General features: G+C 48.1%; 1 long non-coding RNA gene across 1 annotated transcript in view; it reads left to right on the forward strand.

Moving 5' to 3' along the window:
• The window catches only part of LOC109281527 (uncharacterized), a 32768-nt gene extending 31743 nt beyond the window's left edge, over positions 1-1025 (forward strand). The window contains exon 2 of the long non-coding RNA XR_002088197.2: positions 74-1025. This is a non-coding gene — a long non-coding RNA (uncharacterized LOC109281527). The remainder of the gene's footprint in view (positions 1-73) is intronic.
• Positions 1026-13405: the final 12380 nt, after the last annotated feature.

A 13405-nucleotide genomic window follows, 5' to 3' on the forward strand; every position in this document is an offset into this window, starting at 1 on the left:
GTTCCATCTCTTTATCAATGCATTGGTTGAGGATCTCTCCTGCCTTAACACTTTCCCTTCTCTAACTTCCTAGATTCTGAACATGATGCCTTGGTTGATGCATCTTCCTGAGCATCATCAAAAAGTCCTCTGAGCCCACGATGCTACCCTTGACTTCCTCAGGGAGACTGTGAAGGAACACAAGGCAACCTGGGATCCAGCTTTCACACAGGACTTGATCAATTCTTTCCTGGTGGAGACAGAAAAGGAGAGAGACACACAGATGCTTTGGGACTGAGTGGTATTGCAAGGTTCTGTATTAGTAACAGAAGGATCCCTGCTAGTTATACTGAGGCCTTGATTATGTTTGTTGCAACTTCCAGGGGCACTTCTTCCAGTCCCACTTCTGCAGGTTTGCTAGTCAGTAAAAGAAACCAAATAGAAATCAAACAGCCTTTATTCATTGTCAGTTGGTTAGTCCAACTGACAGAGGAGGAGTTTGCCAGGGTTCATACAAAACCAAAGTTCTCTAGGAAATGCATCTTGACACTTATAACCATCCCATAACAAGCTAGCATATGGATGCAGACAGCTGGCCTCTCTCTTGCCTATCAGCGTGTTATCATTTTAATCACTTTCCACATTTCTCAGCTGTGTGCCTGACGTCCAAATCATTCAGGAAGCTGTCCCTTGATTGGGGTGAGAGTTTATATTCTCCACCCCAGCAATTATACACCGCATGCTAAAACCATTGTCTAAGAATGCCTTGCCACCTTAACAACTCTACCAATGCAATTATCATGCACAGAGTCCTAGATTTCTTGTCATCATAGCACAGCATTGGAATCGCTTAACTCCCTAAAGTCTGAGCTAATGTAAGCTGCGTGACTAACTGCAAGTCTCAGACTGTGTTAGCATACACCAGTTGTGTATCTCTGTAGCTACCATGCATGGGGCCCTAAATTATATTATAACTCTACAAAGCCATGTAAAAAACCATGATTTTTAACATTTTCTAATAAAACTTTAAATACATCAATTCTTAACTACTTGAGAATCTACACCTCTCAATCCTTCCAGAGTATTCACCACATTCTCATCCCATTCTTGACAAGGAGTCTCTACTGGGTTTTCCTAATGACCAACATATGCAAGTCCTTGAGCAGCAGCTAGCAAAGACATAGGGTTATCCATCATACTGATATCCAGTTCCAGATGCACCAGTCCCCTTGAAGACATGAGATTAAAAGTCCTAAGCCTTGAAGGCAATGCCAAAATATTTCCAACTTAAATCCTGAACAGAGAAGATGCCTATACCACAGTCCAGATACAGGCACAACTGGACATTTGAGCGCCGTAGGCACAAGCAGCATGCAGGGCAGCTTGAGTGGCTGTGCTGTCAGCAGTGGCAATGGTAATTGGTCCTGCAGTGCAGCTGCTGCTATTTTTGTGCCCAAGCCAGGATCGGTACCCAAGGCTGGGGACCTGGTCATCCCCTCTTTCATTATGCTACTGAGCCTGTAAGTATGATTGCAGCCATGGTGACAGGGGTTCAGTGTGGGCTGCAAAACCCTACCAGGTAAATACTGGGTAAACCCTGCATAAATACTTGAGCAATTAGCCCATGCTAAGCTTCATGTTCCACAGCTACACAACTGTCAGTAACAGAGCCAGTTGATTTAAAGATGGCTTAGCTATGTCTACACAAGCTAGAGTCACGCCTTTGGATTACAGGGTCGGCATCCCTGGAGTTCAGAGTGATTGCAACTCTGGTCACAACCATAAGCAGACTTCAAGAAAATGGGAATTGGTCTGGCAATACCTTGCAAACACATTCTGGATTCTGACCCTCCATAAAGCTGTTCTTTGATCCTTTGTCTGCAGTTGTGGACCACGGAAAACTATGGCTGGAAGGGACCTTAGGAGGTCACATCTAGTCCAACTCCCTCTTCTTGGCAAGATCACCCCTGTCTAAGCCTGTCTAGCCTATTTCAAACAAAACTGCATGAACAACCCCGCTGCACAACTGCCAGTCTAATGTCCAAAAGGCATCAAGAACACCCTATCCTGTCACAGGAAAAGCAGAGGAACGAAAGCACTGTCAAAGTCCTGCCACTGCAAGGTCAGAAACAGTTTGTTACAATACACTCAAGAGATCCAAAAAGAAACAGCAGGGGGAGAAGCCTGTCTTGCATTATACAGGTTTCCCCTGCTTTATGCTGTACATGCGTTCCTAGAAAACAGTGCATAACTCAAATTTGCATAAAGGGAACTGTGACAGGAGTGCCTCTTCTGGAGTCCGTCTACTGGTGACTCCGCCCTCCTGCCTTCTCACCTGCCATGCCTTGATCTTAATTAATTAATGGATGTTAATTAGTGGGAAGCTGACCATTTATTTCCCTGGTGCCAGGGGGTGCTATCTGTGGCTCCTTTTCCTCCCCTACACCGCAGCCCAAACCTCGCGGATGATACTGACGTGGTTTGATCTGGGCCTTGTTACAGTTTGGCCCTCCCCTTGTCCTCCCTGGGCTTTCCACAGCACTGTCTCGCTCTGTCTCGCTGCCCCCTCTCTGGGGCTGGGGTTCCCATGCTGCTGCAGGTCCCCTATGAGGCCTCCTCCATCCCCTATTAGCCTCACCCAAACCACCGGTACAAACAACAAACAAAAAACACAAGCCCCCGGGCTATAACAAAATCCAAGCCGCCCGCCTAAAACATCATTCGGCTAAACATCCTTCAATCCCCACCGGGGCATACTCCACCCCTTAACAGCATCAGGAACTGGTCAAGCAGTCATGCCCCTCCCCTTCGCTTGTCCGGCAGAGCTCCCTTCTCCCTTGGCTGCCAGCAGGGAAAACTGCTCTCCCGGCCTTAGGCCTGGGATTTATGTGGGAGCCAGGCCCTGCCCCTCCCAGTCAGCTGACCAGGCGCAGGTGTGGCCAATTCCCTCCTTAACCAGTTGTCCCGGCAACCGGCACCTGAGTTCCTGCCTCTGCTCCGAGAGTAGCAGGCACCTTAGTGTCCTGCTACAGGAACCCACTTTGCCATGTTACAAATAGGGATACGTTCCAAGGCTTCGACGGTACTGCCCCCCAGACCCATTTCTACCACTTTTACAATACTATTTTGGTACTCATCAACAACAGACAGTGCACACAAGCACAGGGCATGATCATAATAGGGATGGCAACTAGAGAAACATGTTGCAGACAGCAAGTGAGGAGAACAGATATTTTGGTGTGCATCACTCTCACGATGCACCGCGCAAAGCATCTGACTGTGGGCTTCCACCACACCAAAATCGCATAAGAGTGAATTTACCTTACATATAATGAATGTTTGGTATAAAAAGAATAATCGCATAAGAGGAAATTCACGCATATAGAATCTGCATAAAGCGAGGGAAACCTGTAGTCTGGTTTACTTTCTTCAGGCTAAAAACAATCCAGAGACAAGTTTCAATGAGACAAACCTTGCCCTAACAACTCAGGACGTATTCTTTGCTGGCACGGAGACCTCCTCTATGGCTCTGTTCTGTGTTCTGCTGTACGTGGTTCTCTACCTCAATGTCCAGAGCAAGCAGTGGACCCAGGAAGGGACTTTTTTTCTCATGTAGTTGCATAACTCAGGAAACTGGGACTTTCCACCAAAAACCCACCAAATACATTGAAAAGCCTCACAGAAATCGAGGTCAGACTTGATGATCGGGGTTGGACTTGATGATCTGTTTAGGTCCCTTCTGACCCTAGCTACTATGATACTATGAAATCCCAGGAAATGACAACACAGCCAGACAGACCCTATTGGAATAGCACCACGAGCAAGGAAAAGTTGGGAGAAAGGTGGTGGGGCACTGGCTTGCTTGTATTTACAAGGCAGGTAGATACCAGTGAGTGGGGGAAGACAAATAGGTAGCCTGTGACTTAGTGGATATGCTATTATACTACTTCTGCAGCACTGCAGCTACACAACATGGGCAGTATGGGGAGACTTCAGAGCAGCCTCCCCACCTTGTTTCAAGGGTTGGCATGTGCATAGCAGAAGTAGGTACGTGGAATGGAGACTGACTGGAGAAAAAAAAAAACACATTTATTGGGTAGTTGATTTTAGTTGGAAGACCCTAAAGGACAGTGAGTGAGGAGAGAACAAGCAGGCGGGTCCAAATACTTTCTACAGGGAAAAAGGGAGATGAAGCAGTATTCCCAGGTTTCCACACCACTGTAAGGGCTTGGGTCACAGGCAGTCTGGCTTAGTGGTTAGGCCACTGGGGAAGGAAGAAGGAATCCTAATGACCAAACCGAAGGGGGAAATTCAGAGGCAAGGTCCGATGTAAAGGCCAAGTTATGGTTCTACAGTCTGGAACCGAATTACTAATCCCAAGGCGGGAAATGCAAGGGCACAGTTCAAACCATAGGTTGGGTCAAGATTCAGGAGTCACAAACTAAGCTAGCAGATGCAAGAGCAAATATCCTGAAAGCCGAGGTCCAGGAACAGAGCCAAGCAAGGTCGAATCAAAGAGCCAGGAGTACAAGATCCAACAAGACTTACCAGAGCAGAGGCTTAGGCACAACCTGTGATGGTGCTGTTATGAATGGGGCAAGGCCATTTTCACCAGGAAACCCCTCATTTACCAGTGCTGCCAGCAGCAGCCCAGTTTCCTTGAGTCAACTTGACTTACCTGTGACTTCCATAGTTCACTCCCCATAGCCTGTTTAACCCTGGGCTTTCCTTTACATTGACAGCATTTACAGAAGAGGCCTCCATTCCCTGGGAGCACCTCCACTGTGGTGAGTTTTGGTGAGCTCTGCCCCCCCTCTCCCAGGCTGTCCTTAGGCTCCTTTCACTAGCAAGAATTAACTTCAGACATCTGAGGAGCAAAAGTGGCCTGTGGACAAATCACCCCACTGGGACTTGCAGTTATCACAGAGCAAAGGAGTCCTGTCAGAGCCAGCATCCATTTTTACTTGTTAAATGTGCAGGGGGATACTGGAGTAGTTCATCCTCTGAAATTATAATCCTATTTGCATTCACAAGCCTCATAATATTAAAAGGCTTTTTTCAGTCATAGACTTGCCCCTTGGCTTCCCTTCCCTTCCCATAGCCTTACATGGCTTCTCTCTGATGGTCTACTGTTAATGAAAAGGGAAGTCAGAGGAGGCAAAGTGAAGTTTACAGAGCTGGTAGCATCTTGAACTAACCTGTATACTTTTTTATGGGGATTTTGGTGATGACAAAGATGTCCTATTGGTCCTCTGTGCTGCAAGACAATTTGGGAGAAGCTGCACCAGTTTTACACAAAGTACTTCCTGGATGCAGATGGACAGTTTGTCTTTTTATCTTTCTCTGCAGGTAAATCGAGGGGCAAGGGCAGGAAAAGGAAGCTCCTAGGAGTTGTGAAATAGACTCTCTATCTTCTTTTGGAGGATGTTTTTAATCACCAGGGTGATGTGGTAGCTCCATCAGCACAGAGGAGGGGTGACACTCCACGACTGTACCACTCAGATGAGATAGTGCCTCAAAACATGGTAGGTAGTTTGGGACCCAGAACCATTTTCCAGTGCTGGAAAGATGTAACCAAATGGGAGGGAATTCAGAGAAGACATGCCAAATTTCTTAAGATGTTGGAGAGACTGGTAAGCTATTAAGATACATCTCTTGTCTTGTAAAGGAGTTTGTATCCCCTTCTCCATGGCTGGGCTAAGTCCAATTTAGCAGTTAAGCAATTCCTTCTTAAATTTTTGCTCCCTTGAGTAGAAGGGTGACTATGGTTTGGTTAGGGGACGAATGTGGAATGTATTACCTGGAGTGCAAGTATATTGGTAAATTGGCTTACTGATAAAAGAGGAAGGAAACCTGTCTACAGTTCCACCTTTTATTGCATGGTACCTGAATGCTGCCCCTTGGCCAATTTCAAAATATCTGTAAATGCACACGACTGCTCTTTCTCTAAGTTTTGCTTCTAGTACAACTTGTAGTAGGAATTATATATTATTCTGAATGATGTCTCACGGAGGAGTGGTAGCAAAGCATAAGCAGAATTTTCTGTATAAGAGCCAATTTCTTCAATGTGCTGTTGAATGGATGTGTGTAGTGCAGTGATTCTCAACCAGGGTGTTACAAGATCCTTTCAAGAGTGCTGCAGGGTGCTATGCAATGCTAGCACTGTTAGATGTGCAAACAGGGTTCACAAGACAAATCCAGAGATAGTAAATAGGAAGCCATAACTTAAAAACACATTCTGGCCTGTTGTGGTCATTCCGACTTCTCTGCAACAGAAAATTGCTCTATCATATTTTCCATAGTCAAAAAGCAAGCAAAAACTATAGGCTGGCATTTTCTGATGGGGGGAAGAGGGGTTGAGTTAAAAAGTTTGAGGACTGCTGCTGTAGTGAATGGCCTTGAGCACTGGTATACCATAGAAAGGGAAGGATGTTGTTTGTGGAGCAAATTTGTGGTCATTTAGCTGAGGATTTCCTGAGATAGTATCTCTGCCTTCAACGAAAGATAAAATTCTCAGCATCTTAAAAAAGCTTTCTGCACACATCTAGCAGTGTCAATACTCAGTGCTATAGCAAGGTGGAGTGAGAGGGGCAACTGCCCCAGATGTCAAAGTGAAGGGGCACCAACAGCTGCTGCCCAGCCAGGATGGGGTGTGGGACAGAGCCGCGAGTGACTCATTTGGGGGGATGTGGGGACAGAGAAAGGGTGGCTCCCATCGCTGCATGCACTCCTGGGCAAGCATGGGGGGGAGTGTGCCCCCTGGATCTGTGAGCGGGACAAAGATGCGCTGCTGCTGCAGGCAGCAAACTTCGTTGCTATGGCACTGCCAGTACTTGTCCTTCCAAATCACAAACTAGCACAGCTACTGCCTCTTACTTCCAAGCAGAGGCCCCCTTTTGAACAGGAAAGAAAGCATGGCCTATGTTGCATGGCATAACCTCTGCATAGTAGTCAAAGGGGAAAGCTTAGGCCCTGTCTTGACTAGGATAAAGGTCAGTCTCAGCAAGCACAAGAACGAGGGAAGCTCTCACAGACCTGTTTCCATGTGTAATTAGGGGAACACTGGCTCTGAAGATGACTGCAACTTCTGTCTCTACAGATGTGTTTAAAATCATCTGATGTTCTGATCTGAAAGCCATTGAGATCATCCACTCTGATCCACCTAGCGCATCTCATCCCAAATTCCCCTTATTGCAGCCAAACCTCTACACAGATAGCAGTGTATGCTCTGCCAATTGCTGCATTTATGCCTTGCACCAACAAAGCTCCACTGTTCACAGTGAGGGCCAGCAAGTGTGCTTGAAACATGAGGATGTGGGATGGAGGTGAACATAATGCAAGATAGGGCATGGCACATGAGAACAGGTTTGGCTTTAGGGAAGCAGAGCTGAGGTTGTGTGGGGTAGTACTTAAGTCCTTACTCCCTTGTCTCCAGCAGTTTCAGTGCAGCTACCCCTCCATATCCCGTCTGAGCATGAAACAACCAAGTAGCTTGAACGCTTTGCTGGCATAGTGGGATGCTAAGCAATTTCCAGGTGGGGTACCTGTAGCCAGAAATGGGTCCCTCCCATCACCACTGCTTTGCTCTGGCTCCCAGCTGCTCTCATCTAGCAGGGAAGCAATAAGACAAGTCTCTTGGCTCAAAGCTGATCAGCCCCCCTGGCGACCATGACCAAATCTGCAGGCCAGTCCTGCAGCTGAGTGCACATCTACTGAGCCAGAACATGTGAGGGGTAGCCTGCACGAGTAGGTCATGGGAGCTGTGTAATAAATCTAAGAGGGACAAAGAAAAAGGTGAGGACACAGGGATGCTCTCCTTTTGGAACAGAAAACCCCAGAAGGAACTGTGCTTCCCCCAGGCGCACAGCCTGCTGAAGACACTCCGGAGGCAGTGGGGATCTGCACTCCCTTGGTGCAGGCTGTGCCCTAATGATTCAGCCAAGTCTAAGCAACTTCCCAGGAGATCAAGAGAAGACCCTGGCAGAGCCAGGAGAACCCAGGGCTGCTTGCACTAAACCTGTCCCTTCCCCCAGTTCCTCTGGGATGAGATGCACTTTCCTTAGAGCTGAAGGCCGAGCACGGGCATTCTGCTTCCGGGAGCACTTGTGGCTCTAAGAATTTCTTACCTAAAGTTCCTCAAACTAGAGAGTGAGATTGTCCTCCACTCCCTCCAGCCATGACCCACTCTTGTCAGCAGGACCCTTAGAAGGCTTGAGAGACACCAGTCAATTGGTGGCCTATTTTCCTGCAATCTGCACCTTAGGAATTGGGTTCGTTGGAAAGCAAGCACAGGCTGGAGTAGCAGGGCAGGCACTAATCCTAGTACAGCTGGCATTTGGGGCTGGTCCTTCAGGTTCCCTCTGGGGACATGTTTACAACCACACTTGGCATTTCAGACCTTCTTCTGCTGCAAAGCAGTGTTGCCAGTGTCTCAGAGTGTTTGGAGTGGAAAGCATCCAGCCTCAAACAGGCTCCACTCACTTCCATTTCAGCAATTACCCTTCAGTGTCCCAACACAACACTGGTGTTGACTTCTGTCAAGTCCATCTAAGCCCCACTAGTAGCTATGTGAAACCATGTGAGATAGCTCAGATTGGGAACTGCCTGGTTCTGCTGTCTCTTCTGCAGTGGTCCCAAAGGTAACAAATTTGGATGTTTTTGGAGAAGGCAGATGCTTTCAGCCACGCAGAGACCTCAGGAGCCAAACTGGTTCTTGCTGCAAAACGAGTCAGTGATGAACCAGACCTTGGGATATAGATATCACCTCCAGTAATGTTTCTATTGGGAGAATACTCCTTTCAGCCCTACTCAGCAGATCCCTCTGCAGGCTGAGCTCTGGGAATCACTTCCTGGGAACAGGCTGTGATCTTACAGCAAAGGATCCACTGTTACTGTCCCATTATCTCACTGGGGTGTTCTGCTGATGTTCTTGTCTCCCTGCAGGATTGCAGAACACATCAGGGAATACACAGGGGTAAGACATCTCCATTAACATTAGTGTGGGAGCTCACCACCTCCCTGATGCCTTGTTGTTGCTAAGGCAATAGAAATTACAGTTCTCCTTATTTTATACCTCACGCCATTATTCACATCTGTGCCACGCAGCTATGAGGTGCTGCCAGATGAGGTGGTTAAGCCTTGACACTGAGTTTACACTCACAGAACTCAGGGCCAAGGCTACACGAAAGCCAAATCAGCAGCAATTTAGGCCTTTGAAGCTCAACTGGATGTTTCCTGAGAGGTTTTAGCCACATGCCTGCAATCCTTTACCTACAGAAGGGGCAGCAGCTGATAGCAATGCTTTTATTTTTGCTGCCTCGTGCTTCCTAAAGGAGATGTAAGGGTTCTGCTCTACGAAGTTCTTCTCTGTGCTGCTGGCAGTGGGCCTTCTGTTCAGCCCAGGGAAAGCCTTTTTGTTTCATTCCTCATGAAACTGCAGCAGCTGTTGCTGAGATATGATCTGCCTGTCACTGCCATTTGGCTGGTGGTTTGGGCAACTCATCCCAGAGATCTAAGGGAGAGCTCCTGAGCCAGAGCAGCACCAGCAGGTGCACTAGGAACCAGTGAGGACTTGTGGTGGATTAAGGAGAGAAAAGAGACTCAGGCAAGGAAGTCCCACCTCTCCACTCCTCTGGATCCATCATACGCCTGAGTTGGAGTATCCATGTTAGTGTTCATGAAAGGTAGAGAAGCGAAGAGAAGCAAAGCAAAGCAGGCCTGACCCCCTCCATCCTCCCTGGACCTAGTGGCCCCTCTTTCCTCTTCTTCTAGGGTCACCACAGGAGGCCTAAGCTCCCCTAGCTCTGACCATGAAGTTGTGGGTGGGAGGGAGTCTTCTGCTTTCTGCTACCAGCTAGCCTTACTGCAGAGGTAAGTGCTATAATGCTGGGGAGGTTATTGCAAGCTTCCAGACAAAGCTTCCAAGTCCAAACCATCATCCTGCTGAGAGGTCTGCCAGTCAGGTGGCTCTTTCGTATGACAGACAACTAGGTATGGGGAAGTGCTGGACAATAAATTATAAGCAGGGTTTGTGTCTTTAGATCCACAGCAAGCTTCTACCAGTTGATCTAGCCTCCTGCTCACATTCCTTCTCCACCTGCTCCTGCATCACAGCAGATTTTGGCTTCTGCTCCATGCTCTGCATCTCTTCCCTCTGCCTCCTCTTCACAGCTACATCTGAGTCAGACAGCTGCCTCCTCTTGCTGCTAGAGGGGAGAGGGAGCATCAACAGCTGCCATGGGCAGTACCTGGCTGCAGTCCCACAGGGTTATTTTTAAAAGAGTGCTGCACAGCCCCTCTATGCCAAGCTGGAGGGTGTCAGAAACCTGGGCAAGTTAAATTGCCACTAGCTAGTGGTCTTGGCTACTAGTTGCCAAACTGCTTCCTGCTGTCCCCCCTCCCCCACCTGTATGCATGTGGCTGTAAGTGGATTCATGGTTTTTAAAAGGAAGTGTGGGAACAGTGACCAGGGCTGTAAGGGTGGTTGGACCCTTCTCCCAACCTCTCTCCACACCAGAAGTAGCCATATCATGCCCCAGGAGCAGCAGCCAGGGACTTATTTTAAGGCCCTGAACCAAGTAAGAATCTCACCCCCGTCAAACTCAGCATCCTCTCCCTTCCCCTTCATGTGCAGCAGCATCTCTCCTCCCCTGCCCTGCCATTTCTCCTTTCACCCTCTCTACTTACGCATCTGGGTACATGGAGACCCTGTCTGCTGCCACTGTCCAGGCCACCTCTGCCCCACTCCAGCAGGGACTGCGGGAAGTAACTGCATAGGGAGCCAGGCTTGGCTGAGGGCAGCAAAAGATGGGTTCCCCTGTCCCTGTGCCTGCTCCCAAGCTGTCAGGGAACACTGTCACTACTGCTATCCCAAGCTGAGTGCAGCCCATCTGGAGCAGGGCAAGAGAAGATCTGAACCCCACCGCCCCTTGGGTTAGTTGGAGACAGCAGCAGCAGTGAGCAGAGGGGGAGGGAGGAATGGGAAGGAAGGGTACATAATCACTGAGCACAAAGGGGAAGGGAGGGGGTGTTGAAAGGAGAGGCGATGGGATTCTTACCTGCTTCAGAACTTCAGTAAGTGTTGTCTGGTGTTGCTCCCATTGTGACCACACTGAGGTACCATCTGAATCCATCACTGGGCATGCCTACCTCTGTCTAGCTCTGGGTTGTTAACTCCTTGTTCTTTTGTTTCCTGGTTTGTACCTTCTTGTTCCCTGGGTTCTGCCTGCTGGCTCCCTGACTTCATCTTTATTCCTGCCCATCAGTTCCTGTCTGCTGACTCCTTGTTCCAGACCTCAGCCTGGACCCCTGTGCTCCAGACTGCTTTTCCAGTTCCTAACCCCTTATGCTCCAGACTGCTGGCTTCTTGATCCCCAACCCACACACTTGTTCTCCTGACTCCATCCCAGACTTTTGTCAGTCAGCCCCCAGATGCTGGTTTAGTTGGGCAATTGCCCACATCCCAGTCCTGTATATCTATAGCTGTCTGCTCCACACCTCCTGGAGAGTGACACCATGTTGTAACCCTGGATTCTGTTCCTGACCCTGCCGTAGCCCCAGCTCATGACTCTACTCAGGGTGACCACCTGTGTCCTGGGGACTTATGGACCTTGGCCTCCTACCGCACCTCCTCCTAATCCCATGGCTCTAGTTGGGACCTTTGCTTCCTGACCTTCTCTCCTGCTAATCCCCAGGGTTGTGACCCTCTGGGGTCAAGCTCTGACTAGCCATATCCTGGTTATACATCTGACAAGGGCATTTTTAGTCACTTTGGATGGCAATGATACATGCACAGTCCATTCAACTTATGCATTCATTGGATTTGGTTGATTTTTTAGAATAATCCACATCTCTCACTTCCCAGGAGAGGGCCCTAACTACCAAGCTATAGAGCTGGTGGGGGGATGGCACACTCCACCTCCTGAAACCAGATCAAATGCAGCAGTCATGGGGCCAAGAGAAGACCAAGGAAGCCAGCCTGACTGTGAAGCCTAATGGTTACAGCACTGCCATTAGGGGACAGGCAGTCTTGGGATCTAACCCCAGTTGCTAGCACTGTAAGTCATGAGCAATCACTGACTGCAAACCAGTAGTAATAGTAGAAGTAGGACTCTTACCAATATTACCTTTGTGATTTTGCTTGCCAGCTGCATGACTGTGCCTCCACCATACTCTGCAGCCCCTGGCTTTCTGGCTGATCTGCTCTCAGGCATTTCTCCATGCTCTGCAGCCCCAGGTTGCTCTAACTAACTAACTCAGGCACTCTAACTTCTTTGGTGGCCAGGCTACAACTACCAAATTTCTTCCTGACTCCCTTCTTATACAATCCAAAAAGGGAAGAGCCAGGAGTGGGCAGGCCCACTGCCTTAAAGGGGCCTCCACCCAGTACTACCACCAACAATTTACAAATAGGAAAGGACTGGAAAAAGTTGCTGAAGGAGCAGAAGCAGATCTTGCAACTGACCATATTGTTTACGAAGAAATGAGGATTAAATAGACAGCCTGCAAAGTATGCATGAACAACTAAAACAATTAGGTAACCTACACTTCATTACACTGAAGCACACTTGAATGTTGCAAGGGGTGGCAGTTGGTGAAGGAAAATGTTTGGCTCTACCTGACCTTATTGTTTGGTTCCCACCCCCTCTAGATCATCTTCACATTTGGAATACCTCTTTCCTTTTAAACTATACCTACCCTGATGTTCAGCACACCAAATATATTCCACCTGTTCCTCACTACCTGAAGGGAGTTGAAAGGGCTTTGGTCCTCTCTATAGCCTGGGAGATCATAGGAAAGTAGAGCTGGAAGGGACCTCATGTCCAGCCCGTTGTTCAAGGCAGGATCATCCCTGGTTAATCATCTTAGCCCAGGGTCTGTACAACCTACTTTTGAAAATTTCTAGGGATGGATATTCCACAGCTTCTCTGAATAGCCTGTTCCAATGCTTAATCACCCTCATAGTCAGAAAGTTCTTCCTGGTCTCGAATCTACATTTCCTCTGCTGCAGTTTGCCACAGTGAATAGTCTATCTCCCTGCTCTCTGTAACCACCCTTCAGCTATTTGAAGACTATTATCAAACCCCTCTTCAGCCTTCTCTTCTCCAAACTAAATAACACTAGTTCTTTCAGCCTGTCCTAGCCTGCTTCCCAGGCCTCTAATCATTTTTGTTGCTCTATGCTAGACTCTTTCCAAACTCTCCACATCCTTCTTAAAGTGTGGGGCCAAAATTGGATGGAGTACTCCAAGTGAGGCCTCACTGGCACTTTCATTGTAGAGCACAAGTCACTTCCTTTGATTTGCAAGCAATGCTCCTGTTAACACTGCTCAGTATGCTCTTGGCACACTGTTGGCTCATATTCAGCTTATACTGTACTACAACCCAATAAATCCTTCTCTTCAGTATCACAGCCTAGCCAGTTGTTC

This window comes from Alligator mississippiensis, chromosome 4 (assembly GCF_030867095.1).
Source record: "Alligator mississippiensis isolate rAllMis1 chromosome 4, rAllMis1, whole genome shotgun sequence".
Taxonomy (NCBI): domain Eukaryota; kingdom Metazoa; phylum Chordata; order Crocodylia; family Alligatoridae; genus Alligator; species Alligator mississippiensis.